Source organism: Episyrphus balteatus, chromosome 4 (assembly GCF_945859705.1).
Source record: "Episyrphus balteatus chromosome 4, idEpiBalt1.1, whole genome shotgun sequence".
In the NCBI taxonomy this organism is placed as follows: domain Eukaryota; kingdom Metazoa; phylum Arthropoda; class Insecta; order Diptera; family Syrphidae; genus Episyrphus; species Episyrphus balteatus.
Window position 1 is genome coordinate 43,350,161 of NC_079137.1, and position 15,394 is coordinate 43,365,554.

Sequence of the window (15,394 nt, forward strand, 5' to 3'; positions counted from 1 at the left end):
CAACTGCAATTCGTACCTAAAATATGAAAGTACACTAGTACAAGAACTAAACCCCCCATTTTCCGAACAAATGTCTGGACGACTTTGGCCGCCATTTTGTTTTGAACAGTTTTGCGACTATCGCTTGTAGTTCGGCTAGTTTTGGTGTTAGAGAAAAATGTTATGAGACAAACTTGTAGTAAATTTTATTTCCCACAAAATATATTTTATAACTTTTTACTCTAAAACCCACCATTTAGGAATTATAATGATTTTCGTAAAATGCTATGGTCACTTTTTTTTTATATGCACCATAACTTTTTATTTTAAACTTTTATCAAAAAATTGTTGTTATAAAAATTGAAGAACTATTAATTAACTATGTTTTTTTCATATAAGGTTTTTTTCTCCGACGTACCGTTTCCTCACTAGAACAAAAAATCAATAAAAAAATTAGAAAAAAACAGGGTGAGGGGAGAGCAGGATAACTATGGCGCTGAGATTTGATAACTGTATTTTGTAGAAGGGTTCAATACAAGTATTTTTTACTTTGGGAGGGGGGGTCTATCTAACCCCGTTTAGGCGGGAGGGGAAATTTTCTAAAAAACAACCTAATATTTAAAAGAAATATTAAAAAACAACGGCAACACTAAGAGTTATGAAGGATATTTTTTTCAAAAGCCACAATTAAACGCTTTATTTTAATTTTTAAATAGTGTTTTTAAAATTAATAGTTTTTGAAATAATTGATCTCAAAGTTAAAATTAGCGAAACAAATTAAAAAAAAAAACACATTCAATACTATTTTAGTCAGGACCATTAATTTCAATGGTCATTTTTTAATTTGTTTCGCTAATTTTAACTTTGAGATCAATTATTTCAAAAACTATTAATTTTAAAAACACTATTTAAAAATTAAAATAAAGCGTTTAATTGTGGCTTTTGAAAAAAATATCTCTCATAGCTCTTAGTGTTGCCGTTGTTTTTTTAATATTTTTTTTAAATATTAGGTTGTTTTTTAGAAAATTTCCCCTCCCGCCTAAACGGGGTTAGATAGACCCCCCCTCCCAAAGTAAAAAATACTTGTATTGAACCCTTCTACAAAATACAGTTATCAAATCTCAGCGCCATAGTTATCCTGCTCTCCCCTCACCCTGTTTTTTTCTAATTTTTTTATTGATTTTTTGTTCTAGTGAGGAAACGGTACGTCGGAGAAAAAAACCTTATATGAAAAAAACATAGTTAATTAATAGTTCTTCAATTTTTATAACAACAATTTTTTGATAAAAGTTTAAAATAAAAAGTTATGGTGCATATAAAAAAAAAGTGACCATAGCATTTTACGAAAATCATTATAATTCCTAAATGGTGGGTTTTAGAGTAAAAAGTTATAAAATATATTTTGTGGGAAATAAAATTTACTACAAGTTTGTCTCATAACATTTTTCTCTAACACCAAAACTAACCGAACTACAAGCGATAGTCGCAAAACTGTTCAAAACAAAATGGCGGCCAAAGTCGTCCAGACATTTGTTCGGAAAATGGGGGGTTTAGTTCCTGTACTAGTGTACTTTCACATTTTAGGTACGAATTGCAGTTGCGAATTATTTCTCAGCAAAAGTATAACTTGACTGGACTAATATAGAATTTCGAATGGGATCAAATGGGTTTTTACGTTTTTTGGGATTTTAGGTTTGTATTTGTGTTGGTTTTGGTACCTACTTGAGATTTATGAAAGGTTTTTTTTTAGCTTAGGATTTTTTTTTTAAATATGAACGCTATTGCGATAACAACTTTGAACATTAAGAAAAAAATAGGTGCTTTTGTAGTCTTCTTGATTGACAAGGGGGTTGCCAGATGCATGATTTAAGGAGACAACCCTACTAACAATTTTGCTTCTATAATGCTTTACAGAAGTAACAATTGCATCTATAAGCTTTATAGAACCAAAATTGTTTGTCGGGAAGGTAATATCATTAGCGTTTTCATTTTTTTTAAATTATTGAACAGCTTGCTTCTCGTCCAAACTTAAGTGTGGACGTGTTGATGTTGAATGTCAGTGAAATATCATTTTAGAAATTAACTACCATTTCACTGTCAAAACTTGAAAACAAATTCGATCGCAACATTCTTTAATCTGTACTGCGTTGCGTTCGGGTCAAGGAAATTTGAGCAGCGCTATTGATCACCACGTCCACATTTACTCCACTTTGTTGATCAAGTCTGTGGATCACCACAAATCAACATAACGTTGACGCAGCTAAAGATGTGTAATCCGCCACTACGCATCATCAAATACGTCAGAAATTGGTCAAAAACTACTTGGCGAGACTCAACTAGGAAATTCTATCCAATCCACGTTAGTTATTCGCTAGGACGCTGATTGAGTGTGACCTTTTTGGATTAATACCTGCTTTTGTCCATGCCCAATACACTTGCTGAGCAGGATAACTATTCGTGGGCGAAACGTATGAAAACGAAAAAAACGCCAAGTTGTATAAAAAATACTACACACCTGAACGTCAACGATCCGTTGTAAAATATTTTTCATATAAAACCACTATGTTTTTTGGCGTCGTTCGTCGTTGGTGTCGAATAGCGTTAAAGCTTATACACTTTCCACCAACTAACGATTGTGTTCCTATAAAGCTTTGCAGTTATTATTGTAGCTTCTTTACGACTTAATAGAAGCAAAACTGTTAGTTCGGTTGCGAAGTCCTGATTTCTTCGATCATGCAAACATTTTATTGATCTTGGAAAAAAGATGCCTAGCCCGAAAACAAGAATCTCTCCCGACATCTAGTTCTGTTCGATTACTTTTTTTTTCAAAATTTTCCATTATCTATAAAAACAATGCGGAAAGAAACTTCCGTTCAGTTTTCCGATTTCAAAGATTGTTTTGAAAAGTTAGCTTTCAAAAAATTTGTGGGTGGCATAGGTTTAAATGTCAAAGTACTCTCAAAATTTTGACAGAATGTCAACAAAGAACAACATGCACCAAATTCCGTGGAGACACCCAACAAACAATATCCCTTCTATAAAGCTTTACAGGAGATACATTACCACCTGTAAAGCTTTATAGAAGCAAATTTGTTAGTCGGGCATATAAAATAAACAAAAACATATAATAGTTGTTTCCCACCACTGTTTTTTATATTTTTTATCATAACAATATATGTATTTTTGTTTGCTACCTAAATACACAAGAAATTGTCTTATGCGTATAACTGCAACATAATCCTTAAACAAAACAAATGAATCAATACAAAAATGTTTCCATTAGCCTCATCAAAATATCAATTTACTTCAGCTAGAGACTTCATTAAATTTTTGTTTGTTTGTCTTATCCGATAAATGTAGACAAGATGGCAACTCTTTACCGCCACCTCCCCCATCTGTGTGTTTGATTGCCGTTGACATTGATCGCCCAACAACCTAGCATATGAAATGTGTGGTGTCGGTGTGCTATGGCAATCTACTGTCCATCGTCACTGTTGTCGATTTAACATCGAACGTCTCTCACGAACGATGCGAATCTTTGGTATTTTTTATATTTTTTTTATAGCCCGTGTGATAGCGGGCTAGGCTATTCAGACAGTTAATGGTCAAACTCCCGAGATCGCACTCTCATAAAAAAAAAAAAACAAAAATGAATATGAAAACAAAAGCAAATCAAGCAGCGAACACATTTTAATCAAAAAAAAAAAAAAAAAACAAGAATAAAGAAATAAAGTTTATTGAGGAATAAAGTTCGCTTCGGAAAAAAAGCACAAAAAACAGAAAAAAAAGTGTATAATCATTCAACACACATGCGCGCTCTCACACGCCCAACACCCGCCACACAGTCCGTTCACTAATTATACAGAGTGGGTTGTAAATAGGCTTCCCAGTTTCCATAGAATCCACCACCAGCTAGCAGCGCCACCGCTTCTTACCCACCGCAAAAATGAATTAACAAAAAAAAAAACATTAATAACCAGTCTGAGCGACCGATCGTCAGTTGTTTTTGTTTGGGGCGACGAAATGACGACGGGCAGACGAGATGGTCAGTGAGTCGGCACTTTTTTGTCGCCCTCCCACTTTAACTGGTCCCTAAGAGAAGAGTGACAACGACACATGACGACGATCTTCGGCGATGGCGATGCTTTTAGCCGCGTTTTTTTTTTTTCGTTTTTAGTTTGTTATGGGGCCATTGTGGTTGTTGTTGGTGGTTTTCCCTTTTTGCTGATTAAAGCAAATCTCTTCTTCATCTTCTCTCTCTGGTGGTGACACACACAGGGTGATTAGGAAACACGCGCATATACGAGTGAAAGGTTCCTCGTTGGTGTGTCGTCGTTGTCGGTCGCCACCGCCATCTGTCGTTGTTGATCGTCGTCGTTTTGTCGAGGTAGTTTATCGTGGTCACATTGACCAGTTTTTTTTTTTTTTTTTTTTAGTGGTGGGTGGCGATAACAAAAGTTATTAATACTTTTTTTTGTTAAAAATGCTCTTTTTTGTTCTTTTTTTTATCTTTACTTTTTTCTTAAATTTTTTTTTTACCAAATATTGAATTTTAAATGATTAGTGAGTATTTTATAGCTTTATGTTGCAAGAGAAAATTCGGGACCTGCAATTTTTTTATACTTAAGTCTCTTCATTTCGTAAAAAAGGGGTATTTTTTAACAAAAAAGGATTAATAACTTTTGTATTTATAGAGATAGAAAAAAAAGTTGTATAGCAGAGTTGTAAAGAATTTTAAGGTGAATAATCTTTTCTCGGAACGTTTTTTCATAATTTTGATAAAAAGTGCTCAAAACTTTAAAATTGTCATTTTTTTCGGTTTTTTTTACTTTTTTGGCTTGTAACTTTTTTAATATTCAGAATATCGAAAAATTGTTCTTAATATAAAAGACGGGAAATTTAATTGCCTACGTTTCTTGTATACACAACTTTTATGTAGGATAAATAGAAATCGAGATATTCAACAAAAACTAAAATCCAAGATGGCGGCCGAAAGGTGAATTTCACGAGTGCGAAAAATCAGGGTAATGATACTCAGCCAATGTTCTATCGAATGAGCAAAAAAAATTTGGGGGTGGTACAAACTGCTGGGTCAAATTATAAATGCACTGGACTACAATACATTTACGATCTAGACACATCATTAATGTCTATTTACTGAATCCTTTAGAATCCATAAAGTACGAAATAAATATTAATGATATTTTATGTAGGGGTTGTAAAAATGTTCACACAGATTTCACAAATGAAATTTCTTTTATTTTTTTCGAGGAACAATGGTATCCCATTCTCCCTTCTCATATATTGCAATCCCAACCTGTTAAATGATTTTACATCTACCTATTCTGCCTATAAAAAAAATTAAAGAAGTTTAAATGATCCCACATAGGTACCTTACCCATACTTACAAGTGATGACTAAATGAACCGCAACGGTGCCATAACAATTTACCTGCCTGCCCAACCTTACCTACCTGCTTGCGCGCAGAAAAAAAAATATATTTAGGACAAGGAAAGTAAAAAAAAAAACAAAAAAAGATCAAACAACACCAGTCTCTGCACTTCAACCCCATTTATTTTAGCCCGTCGACGATGACGAAGACGATGAGCAACAGTCGGATCTTGGGAATTGGGATAGTAAATAACACGCATCGTCTACAAAAGGGGAAACGTGTTTTTTTGTTATTCTTTTTTTCCAAATTGCCATTAATTTGAGTCTTCAACCATCACCGTATAACGTCGCCGTCATATGGACACAAGGCGATTTCTGAGAAAAGGGACGAGAAGGTTAAAACCGACAAAAAAAAAAACAGAAAAACGAAAAAAAAAATAAGAAAGAAAAGGAGAAGAATAACCTTCTTTTCACCACCATCATCATCATAAATGAGGAGGAAAAAGTGGGCGAACGGAGGATTCACCACGTTCAACAATATTCACATATCACATGCAACGGAAAAAGAATATTAAATTTGTGTTCTTCTTTCACCCCTATGGAGTACGAGAAATATATTTATGTACGTTTGTACCTAAAAATAAAAACTCACAGTGAAAAAGATTCCCCTACGATACGATCGTTTCATACCACCAACAAAACAGGCACTTGAAAAAAAAAAAACACCCACCGATGGAAAGGGATGTGTACGAATATGTGGTGAAGTGCATGCATCAGCATAAGAATGAGCATGGTACTATCTATGTGTGTGTTTGTTAATACCAACATCATAATTTTCCACCCCATCGAGAAGGGCAGCAAAATATACACAGCAAGTCGTAGCAAAGTAAGATAAAAACAGGAAAAAAAAAACATGTAGGTAGCCAGAAGCCAGCAATATTCAACATGTGTGTGCAGAACAAGCCGAAGAAGGAACCGAAGCGGGAAAGACTAGAAGAACCAAGCATTTGCTTGAACAACATAAAAAAAAAAACATTATTGTGGGAGTGGGACGAGAACGACAAATACAAACGAAAAAATAACGAAAAAACATCATCCATGAGCGGATGTTTCACCTTGGAATAATACTAGGCATACAGGGTGGTTTGAATAAATTAATTTTTGAAATTACTTAAAACTTCAAAATTAAATTAGGTCATCCAAAGAATAGTATAAATTTAGTACAGGGGGTCAATCATGTTAAAACTTAATTTAACCCTTTTAATTGTTACTGTCAAAAAACTTTGGTTTAGTTCACAAGTTTAGAGATGATAAGGTAGTGTTCATTTTACTTGGAAAGTGTCACTTGAGTTTCCAATATCGGTAGTTTAAGTGTGAAACTAGATCAATCTTCTTCAAAGTGAAAAATCAAATGCCTGAACCACGTTTTAGCCAAAATAATCAAACATTTGGACTGTATTGTGACATGGTAAGGTAGTTTGATGTCCGTTCGAAAGTTTCTCATTGAAAAATAAAAAAAAGTGAAAGCCGAAGTTAGCGAATGTCAAAATAGTTTATTATACTGATCAGTAGTCTGATTATGGAACACGAAAACTATCGATCAAGGTGGCGAATCTTTAGATGAAACTGTAGAAAAAGCTTATTATAGACGTAACACTACCTTATCATTTTTTTTAATGGTTGAAAATGGTTCCAGAAAAAGTTTCGAAAACTTAAGTGTTTGAGTAGAATTAGGGGGAGGGGGGAGGGGAGACCACTCATGAGTCAACACATGATCTTCTGATCGAGGAGATAGTTAAGGTAATGTGAAGATGTTGTACTAGATTTTTACTCATGAGTTGTCTACCACCTCCAAAAGAACATATCTTGAATTAACCACTTTTATAATTTCCCTATTTTCGATAATAGAGAAATCTAGTACTATTAAAAACTAGTACAACAACTATACATTGTTATCTCCTCGAGTAGAAGATCATACGATAATTGTAGTACTAGATCTATTCATAAGAAAATTTACTAGCCCTGTTCCATTGGAGGTGGTAGTCTACTAATGGTAGATGTTTTGGCTAATCTAGTACTATCATCTACTCATGCTTTTCTTCCTAAGTAGATACGATTTGTACTGAATTCGTTGAAAGTGCGTTCTATTGAAAATCGCTAGTATACTACTAGTAGTACTTTGCCACCTCCTAAAGGAACAGGGCTATTATTATTATTATTATCATTAAAGAAGGATAAAAGGGGGAAGGGGTCCCTATAAAATGAAGTGTACTCCTTACAAAATGAATTTAGAAAAAAATCTTTAAAAAATTCCATTTTTGCTGAATCTCTCATTGAGGTCAAATAGCTAGGTACTCATCTTTCCCCCTTCTCTTATTCACCCTCGTAAAATACAAAAAAAAAAAATAATCTGACAAGTTGCTACGCATCACCTGCTCAGCTCGACCCTACACATTATTATCAACTCAACCACCCTGTTTACCATCACATTATTCACAAACACACATACACACCAACATAAACCATGAGAAACATCACACAAAATACCGCAAAAATAAAAAATGGGGCAAAGGAAACTGAACACAAAACAATCTTTTGGGTTTTTGGTAGGGTTTTACGGATCGGACTTCGGGGCCGGCTGTATTACGTTTATATATGTATGTAGTAGGTACTTGTACCCTCCATGTGGTTTTAGGATGTAATTATGACGAGTTTTTTTTTTTATATCCAAACAAGCCTGTGTAATAGTATGTGTGAGAGGCAGCAGCATAAACAACGGCATGTGCAATTTTGGGGAGAAAAAGCAAAAGGATTTCCATTCTACCCAGGGGGCCTTACGTAAAAAAAATATAAAGTAGGACAATGACAATGAAATTTAGTCATTGAAAATTTAGGTTTTGTATTTATATAATTCACAGTAAATGTTTTTATAAACAGTAAAATAGAAAAAAAAACCGCCCCCAAAATGTATTGATAATGATCCTACCTTCAATTATTGTCTCCAAAACATAAAGATAAAGGTTCACTCTTATAACTGAGATTGTTTTTTTCATTCAACTTGTCACTTCTCAAGTTTGTTTATGTAAAAATGCTTTTTCATAAATTTGCACGCATTTATTTATTATTTCACTTTGTTTTTGTTTTGTGTTTCTTAGAAAACCACAACTTTAAATCTTCACTCAAAATAAAAAAATTATCATAACCATTTAATCACCTCCGAACGCGACGAAAAATTCCTGTAGACTGCCCGAGCGAATTTCGGCGTCAGGCAATCAACCCAAAAAACCCAACTCTCAATTCCACAACACAACCCAAAAAAAAAAAAGAAAGAAGAAACAACACAAAAAAAAAAACAAGACAACAACTCAACTACGACCGACTCAACTACCCACCCGCTGCTGATCGTGTCGCACCATTGTCGCTGTGCTGCGCCTCGGCCTCATCATCATCAACATTTTGTTTGCCTGCCTGCTGCTGCCGCCAGTAGATTGTACACACATACGTATAATTGTTGTTGTTGGTGTGTATGAAAAACGCCAAAGAGCAACCCACAACAGCAGTTTCAGCAGCAGAGTCCCAGGCAGGCGAACAGGCGGCGGCGATGGTGGTTGATTTTAGCGGCGGCCCCGGCAGGCAGGCAAACAGGTCACATCACAATGGATGGAAAAAGAGGGCCGACGACGACAACCAACGATGAAAAACAACAATGCCGGTTGCCGGTATATCATAAAATACAGGGTCGGTTTTTATGGGTCACAGGGCCCGTTGTTATTCGTTATTTTTTTTCCGCGTTATAACATAAGTACAATTTACATTTAAGCGACAATTTTAAGTTTTTTTTAGACTAGCCTGTTTTCAATAGAGCCCAAATCAAATAATTTCACAAACTACATAGGTATCTCATTTCGAATGTCAAATCGTATAGAAGAAAAAAATTTAATTTGAAATGACCTAATTTTCGAAATTATCTCATTTGAGCTGCTCTAGTGAAAACCAGTGTTGCCAGGACCGGCTATTTATAGCTAAACCGGCTCCTTCAAGTTTTACCCGGCTCCTTCAAATTCAGATTTCCGATTAATCAAAATTTGGCTCCATAAGTTTTCAATTTGGCGATTTTTGGCTCCTTCAAAATTAAAAACTTTTATAATAAAATAACTTAATTATTATGATCACGCCTTAAAAGTCTTCGAAGTAGAACTAAACTTTTTCGAAGTAGAATCTGATGTCTTGCTGAAAAGGGCAACTGTGAATGTACCTACTTCCATTTTCATTCATATATGAGGCGTTCAGAATTATAATGTGTCAAGTCCACTTCTCTTTAGGTTGGATGTTTTAAGGTCTTAAAAATTAAGGTTTTCCTTTTATGTCAAATAAAAGAAAAGAAAGACATTTTGGAGATATAGAGGTATCTGTGAAACATTTATTTGAAAAGTTCCTTTAGTTTCTAAAAAAAAGCTTCTCAAAGTTCAGAATAATAAAAATTTGAAATGGACTTGACCCATTATTATTCTGAACGCCTCATATTTTGTTTCCACTTTTTCACAATGTATATTTGTTTTGTTATTTATTACTAAAATAAAAATTAAAGAACCTAACTTGAAGTCTGATAAATTTATTTCTTTTTATTTTTTTTTTATTTTTTGTTTATGTTATCATATATCTAAGTTAATTTGAGGTTGGAAAAAAAGTATGAAAACAAATAAAAAAAAATGGTACAAAATACCTACATACATTGTAATGAGTTTTTATGAACAATGTTTGAAGTTGGCGATTTTTGGCTCCAAGACTTCTCAAATTTGGCTCCTTGCATCTAAAATTCTCTGGCAACACTGGTGAAAACAGGTTATTATATTTGTTTTTTTGTTGCATACTAACAAAAAAAAAAACATAAATATAGTAGCCTGTTTCTATTTGACATGTTTGTAGATATTTAAGAGCTGAACAGAATGCATCGCTCGTCGCTCGGCGACTAAAATGACAGCTGTCAAAAATTTCGCTTTCCAAAATCGCCAAAGAACGAGTGAACAGAATGCAGTCGCGCTGCTGTCAAATTACATGTACAAAAATGCATAAAATGTTATTTTTTCCGATGAAAAATTAAGTTTTCATTATGTTTTTTTTTTTTTGTATTTTTCATTTTTTAAACAAAAAGTTCCACTGACCCACTTCAGAACAATAAAAAATATATGAAACAGCAAACAAAAAATTCAACTTTTGAGCGAATCGCTGAGCGACAACCGACGAGCGACTGCATTCTGTTCCCGATGGGCGACTTCCATACAAATTTCACATTTTTGACAGCTGCTGTCATTTTAGTCGCTTCGTGACGAGTGACGCATTCTGTTCAGCTCTTTAGTTTCCCTTTTATTTCCCAGCAGCGTAAATAAAAAGTTCTGTTTGTTAGCATATTCGGTTCTATTATGTCAGCTGTGTTTCTATTTTCATTTAGAGTGTTCAGGTTTTGAATGTTGTGTTTTTAATTGGCGAATAAATTAGTTTCCTTCCAAACTATTACTTATAATTATGTTTAGTAGGCGTTTTTCTTTTTAAGTTCAGAACAGAGCCTGAACTGTCAAACAAAAACCTGTGTTTCAAAGAATTGGACATTTTCGGCCCTACGTGTACTGTAAAAGGACGAGTTTGGTATTAATTGAAAGTTGGCATTGAGCTTGTAATGCGAAATTTTTGAAATCGTTCATGGAAAAGTCGAGATATCTGAGGTTCAAGTTTTGCTGATCTCAAAATTAAGATTTCAGCTGTTTTTTTTTTCAAACATTGATCGTAGAATGCGTAATAAATAACGTACAAAAATACATATTTGTTTCAAATGAAAGGTACTTTTACTTAAGTCACCTACGCCAAAAAGCTTTGTCGCACGGAAAAACTCGACTATTATAACTGCAAAAAAAAACTCTAATTCTCATCAAATTATTTTGGTTTAAAATTTTGCGCCTTGATATATAATTTTGACAAATACACTCATGGTTGGTGAGAGCAACTGACATTCAAAAAAAACCGAGGGAGAAAAAGCAAAAAAAAACCTAAAGAAACAGGAGGTGGTTGCGTCTTGAGTGGTGGCGATTGCGAGGCGATATTTTTTTTCTGGGATTCATTCAAGTGACTATAGAGTGACTGGTGCGACGGACGATGTCGACAACACCATGGATGATGGTTTCGGTAAGGGGAAAGACGTATGAAAGTGGAGGGCAAAAAAAATATCACGCACCCGGCAGCAGCGGCAACACCACCACCATCCAAAACAACACCAAACCACCTCTTTTTCATTGTGTGTTCTTTGCTATCGCCCCTCGTATTTGTACCTTTCTCCCTCCCCCCCCTGCTTGGATTTGGATGACAGATCGACGTTTAAAAAAACGATCTCCCTCCAATCTTGTATGGGTTTCATGGGCGCATTAATGAGTTTTGGTTTGGTTATTTTTTTTTTTTGTTTTGTCTGTTTTCTACGATTTAAAATTCCATCTGAATCTCTCCCGCAGCCTCTTCAAGACCACTAGTTGCGGGAAAGTGTGACCTCGAATTTTGGTACATAAAAAAAAAAATGATAGACGTTGCAGACTCTATGCGTGCGGCAGCAGCACTGGTACGGTATTGAATGAAATGGCATGATGGGGATTGGGGATTTACTAGGAGTGATTGCGCCAATTTAATAAGAGTACCACCTAACTTTTTTTCCGAGAAATTGGCAGCTGTCATTGCATACGTGTTGATGGAAAAGCCGTCCGTAATGCTTGGGTGGGTTGGGTTCGGGGTAGATACGAGTAGCTTATTATTTTTTTAGGGGAACTCCCGATTCGTGCTAATCATCAGTGTTGTTGCCAGCAGATTTAAGGGGCGATTTTTTTTTTGTTCTTTTTTAATGTATACGTGCTCTTCTTAACGATGCAAATTAAATGTTTGCTTTAAAGTGCATCCGTTAGGAATTTGTTTAATTAGCGCTTGTGTGATGTATTTTGCCTTAGTTGACAAAACTTATTAAATGACCACCATAAAGTCAAACCACAACAACCCACAAAGCACCACCAAATGACAGGCTGAATGGTCGTTGTCGTGTCCATTCGGTTCGGGTTGGCTTGGCGGAAACTCTTCCACCCACGCTAGAAAAAAAAAATAGAGAAACACGAGAAAAGTGAAAAACAACAAAGTAGGTAGTGTGTACAATGTATGTAGCATTTTCTCGACGCCCGCCGCTGACGATTCATAGATCATAGGATCATTTGGTCTACAGTCTACAGTGCGGGCAGTGGCGTATCCAGAAAAAAATTTGGGGGGGGCTGAAAAAATTTTTTAATTTTTTTTTTCTCTCATTTTTATTCTTCTTTGATCAAGAGAAAAGCGCTGTGCTGCGGTACTGAAAGTGGTATTGTAGCATTTTACTGCTTTCGACAATTTCGTACTACTGTCTTTTTTTTTTACATTCAAAATAGTGTTTTTTTTTTTTAAATCTTGTATCGCAAACCTTTTACACAAACAGCGAGGTGTTCAGTCATCTTAAAAAAAAAACACTTTTATTCCTATGACGTCTAGTTTTTGATCTATACTCATCAATTTTTTCGATATAAACGCCCATGTTCCGCAATTCGACCGAGAGTGAATTGAAATCACTTTTCAATTTCACGTGAAATTGACCTTTGGTCGATTTCGAAAACTTCGAAAATGCTTCGAACTGTCAAAACTAAAGGATCATCCAATTTTATTTTGTTTCTAAAGTAAAATTACTGCTACTTTGAACATGGATGCAATTTTATTGGCAACTTTAATGGAAAAAAAGCAGAATTTAAAAGAAAATATAAGAAGAAGTCACATTATGGGAGACATATTAAATATGTATGTAAGTGAAATGCAGAACATGGGCGATATTATTGCAAATTTTCAAAGAAAAATTTGTTGGGTAGAGTTTAAAGCAATGAGGTTGCAAACACAGAGGCAGTGATGAATTATGATATTTCATTACTCATGTGTTTTATGCTTTTTGTATTAATTTAACACCAAATAAACATTACAAAACAATCAAAATATAAGTTTCGATAATATTGTGTCCAAAATTTGCAGATTCACTGAAAAAGGCATCAAATTCAAGAACAAAAACAAAGTGAACTGAATTGGATCAGAAAATCTAAATGAATGAAAAAATGCCGAACAAATCATTGCCCTATGGACAAGTGAATGCTCAAAAAGTCCAATGCAGAACGTGAAAGTCTCATAAACTAATTTCACCGGCACACAAAATAAAAAAAGTGTCATGTACCAGGAACCAGACCTATCTTTCTTAAAGTTTTTGGGCACGCTGAATCGAATTTCAAGTCCGTTTGCCCCTGTCACCCTCCAGTTTTGAGTAAAATGCAAAAAACTCAAAAAAAAGAAGTTTTGTGCCTTTTTTTACATTTTTCTCAAAACTGGAGGGTAAACGGGCAAAACGGACTTGAAATTCGGATTCAGCGGGCCCAAAAACATATAGAAAGATAGGTCTGGTTCCTGGTACATGACACTTTTATTATTTTGTGTGCCAGTGTTTTCAATGAAATTCTTTTTGATGTCTAGTCCGAAATTATATACTTTTTCATAATATGTTCCTTTTTTAATCCAAATCAGAAGCACAAACCGGAATTTGCTTAAAAAAACCATTAGCTATGTTGACCACTAAGATTTTGAGATATCAAAAATGTCTATTTCCAATATCTTTGAGAAAAATTTTATTTTTGAAAAAAAGTAAATATACTAAAGACGATAAAATACGGCTTTTTGAGATTGCAAAAGAAGTTTTGCAAAATTTAACGGTGATGTAGGTAGTTCGACGTCAAAATACTAAAAAAATATTTGAAGAATTCTGAATTGGACTAAAATCCGAAAAAATTATCCCAACCCTCAACGTCAGCTAAGGCTCTTACTCAAACAAACACAAACAGCCATTTCAGAACTTGGAGGGGGCTCGATCATCTGAGCTGCCTCTAGATCTCCAAGATTTACGAACAAGTCTCAGTTAATCATGTAGATTATGATGAAATCAGCCAAATAATGACATGATTTTGCAGGCTTGGGGGGGGCTTGAGCCCCCTGAGCCCCCCCCTCAATACGCCACTGAGTGCGGGTAAACAAAAAAGTGGGTATGAATCTAAAATGCATAAAGGCACATTCATGAGAGGTGACTTTGATAATAAAAAGGAAGGGTGTGTGATGGGCATTGCCAGATTGAATTTTAATTTTGCAGAACATACCTATAAATATTTTTGTAAGTAGGTATTGGTTTTTATATGAAATAAATAACGAAATAACGATTTTAAATGGAATGCACTTTCAACAAAATCAATGCAATTACCATCTACTCGGGCAATAGTTCTAGTTGTAAATGTACTAGATTATCTTCTAATGAGCCTTCAATGAAACGTGACAGTTAGTTAACTGGGAAGTAAGCTGCGTTACTTTGGAGGTTGTTAACTACTGAGGAGTAGAAATCTAGTACTACCAACAACACAATCCTATCTACTCGACTAGAAGATAATAGGTGTGATTTATATTACAACTGGGCTGAACTGGACAAAAAAATGCATAGGGGCTTAACCTGTTAAGAACAGAAAAATCTCCGTGATAAACAACTAAGCCCAAGGTGCTAAAGTGTTGTTGCATTTAACATGTAAATTTTTTTTTGTCCAGCTAAGACCAGTTGTAATAAAAAACACACCTAATGTGGTAGATCATTTCTAATACTGGATCGACTAGTCATCTACTCATGTGTAATCTACTACCTCCAGAGTAACGCGGCTGTTATAAGTACTACCAAAACACAATTTAACTAACCATTTCACTAACTAGTCTACAGAATTTCATTTAATCTATTACAAAATTTAGTACAAATGAGGAGAAAACTCAATGAAATATCAAAATTTCCATCAATCCATGATTTATTTATCTTTTTGTACCTCTACATATTTTCAAAAACGGGTCACTGCATATTTTTAAATTTTGTTTTTAGATATTGATCTATATTTAGTAGAATAGCCCTATTCCA

At 34.6% G+C, this 15,394-nt stretch overlaps 1 protein-coding gene across 8 annotated transcripts in view; it reads right to left on the reverse strand.

Annotated features, from left to right (window-relative positions):
* The window catches only part of LOC129917715 (protein charlatan), a 59,950-nt gene that overhangs the window by 19,471 nt on the left and 25,085 nt on the right, over window positions 1-15,394 (reverse strand). The window contains exon 1 of one of the 8 annotated variants that reach the window (XM_055997784.1): window positions 8,357-8,651. The exons of 6 other annotated variants lie outside the window; for them this stretch is intronic. The gene's annotated coding sequence lies outside the window, so the exon portion shown is untranslated. Of the gene's footprint in view, window positions 1-8,356; window positions 8,652-15,394 lie in introns of those variants that run through there. One more of the 8 variants, XM_055997788.1, reaches the window with a different exon arrangement.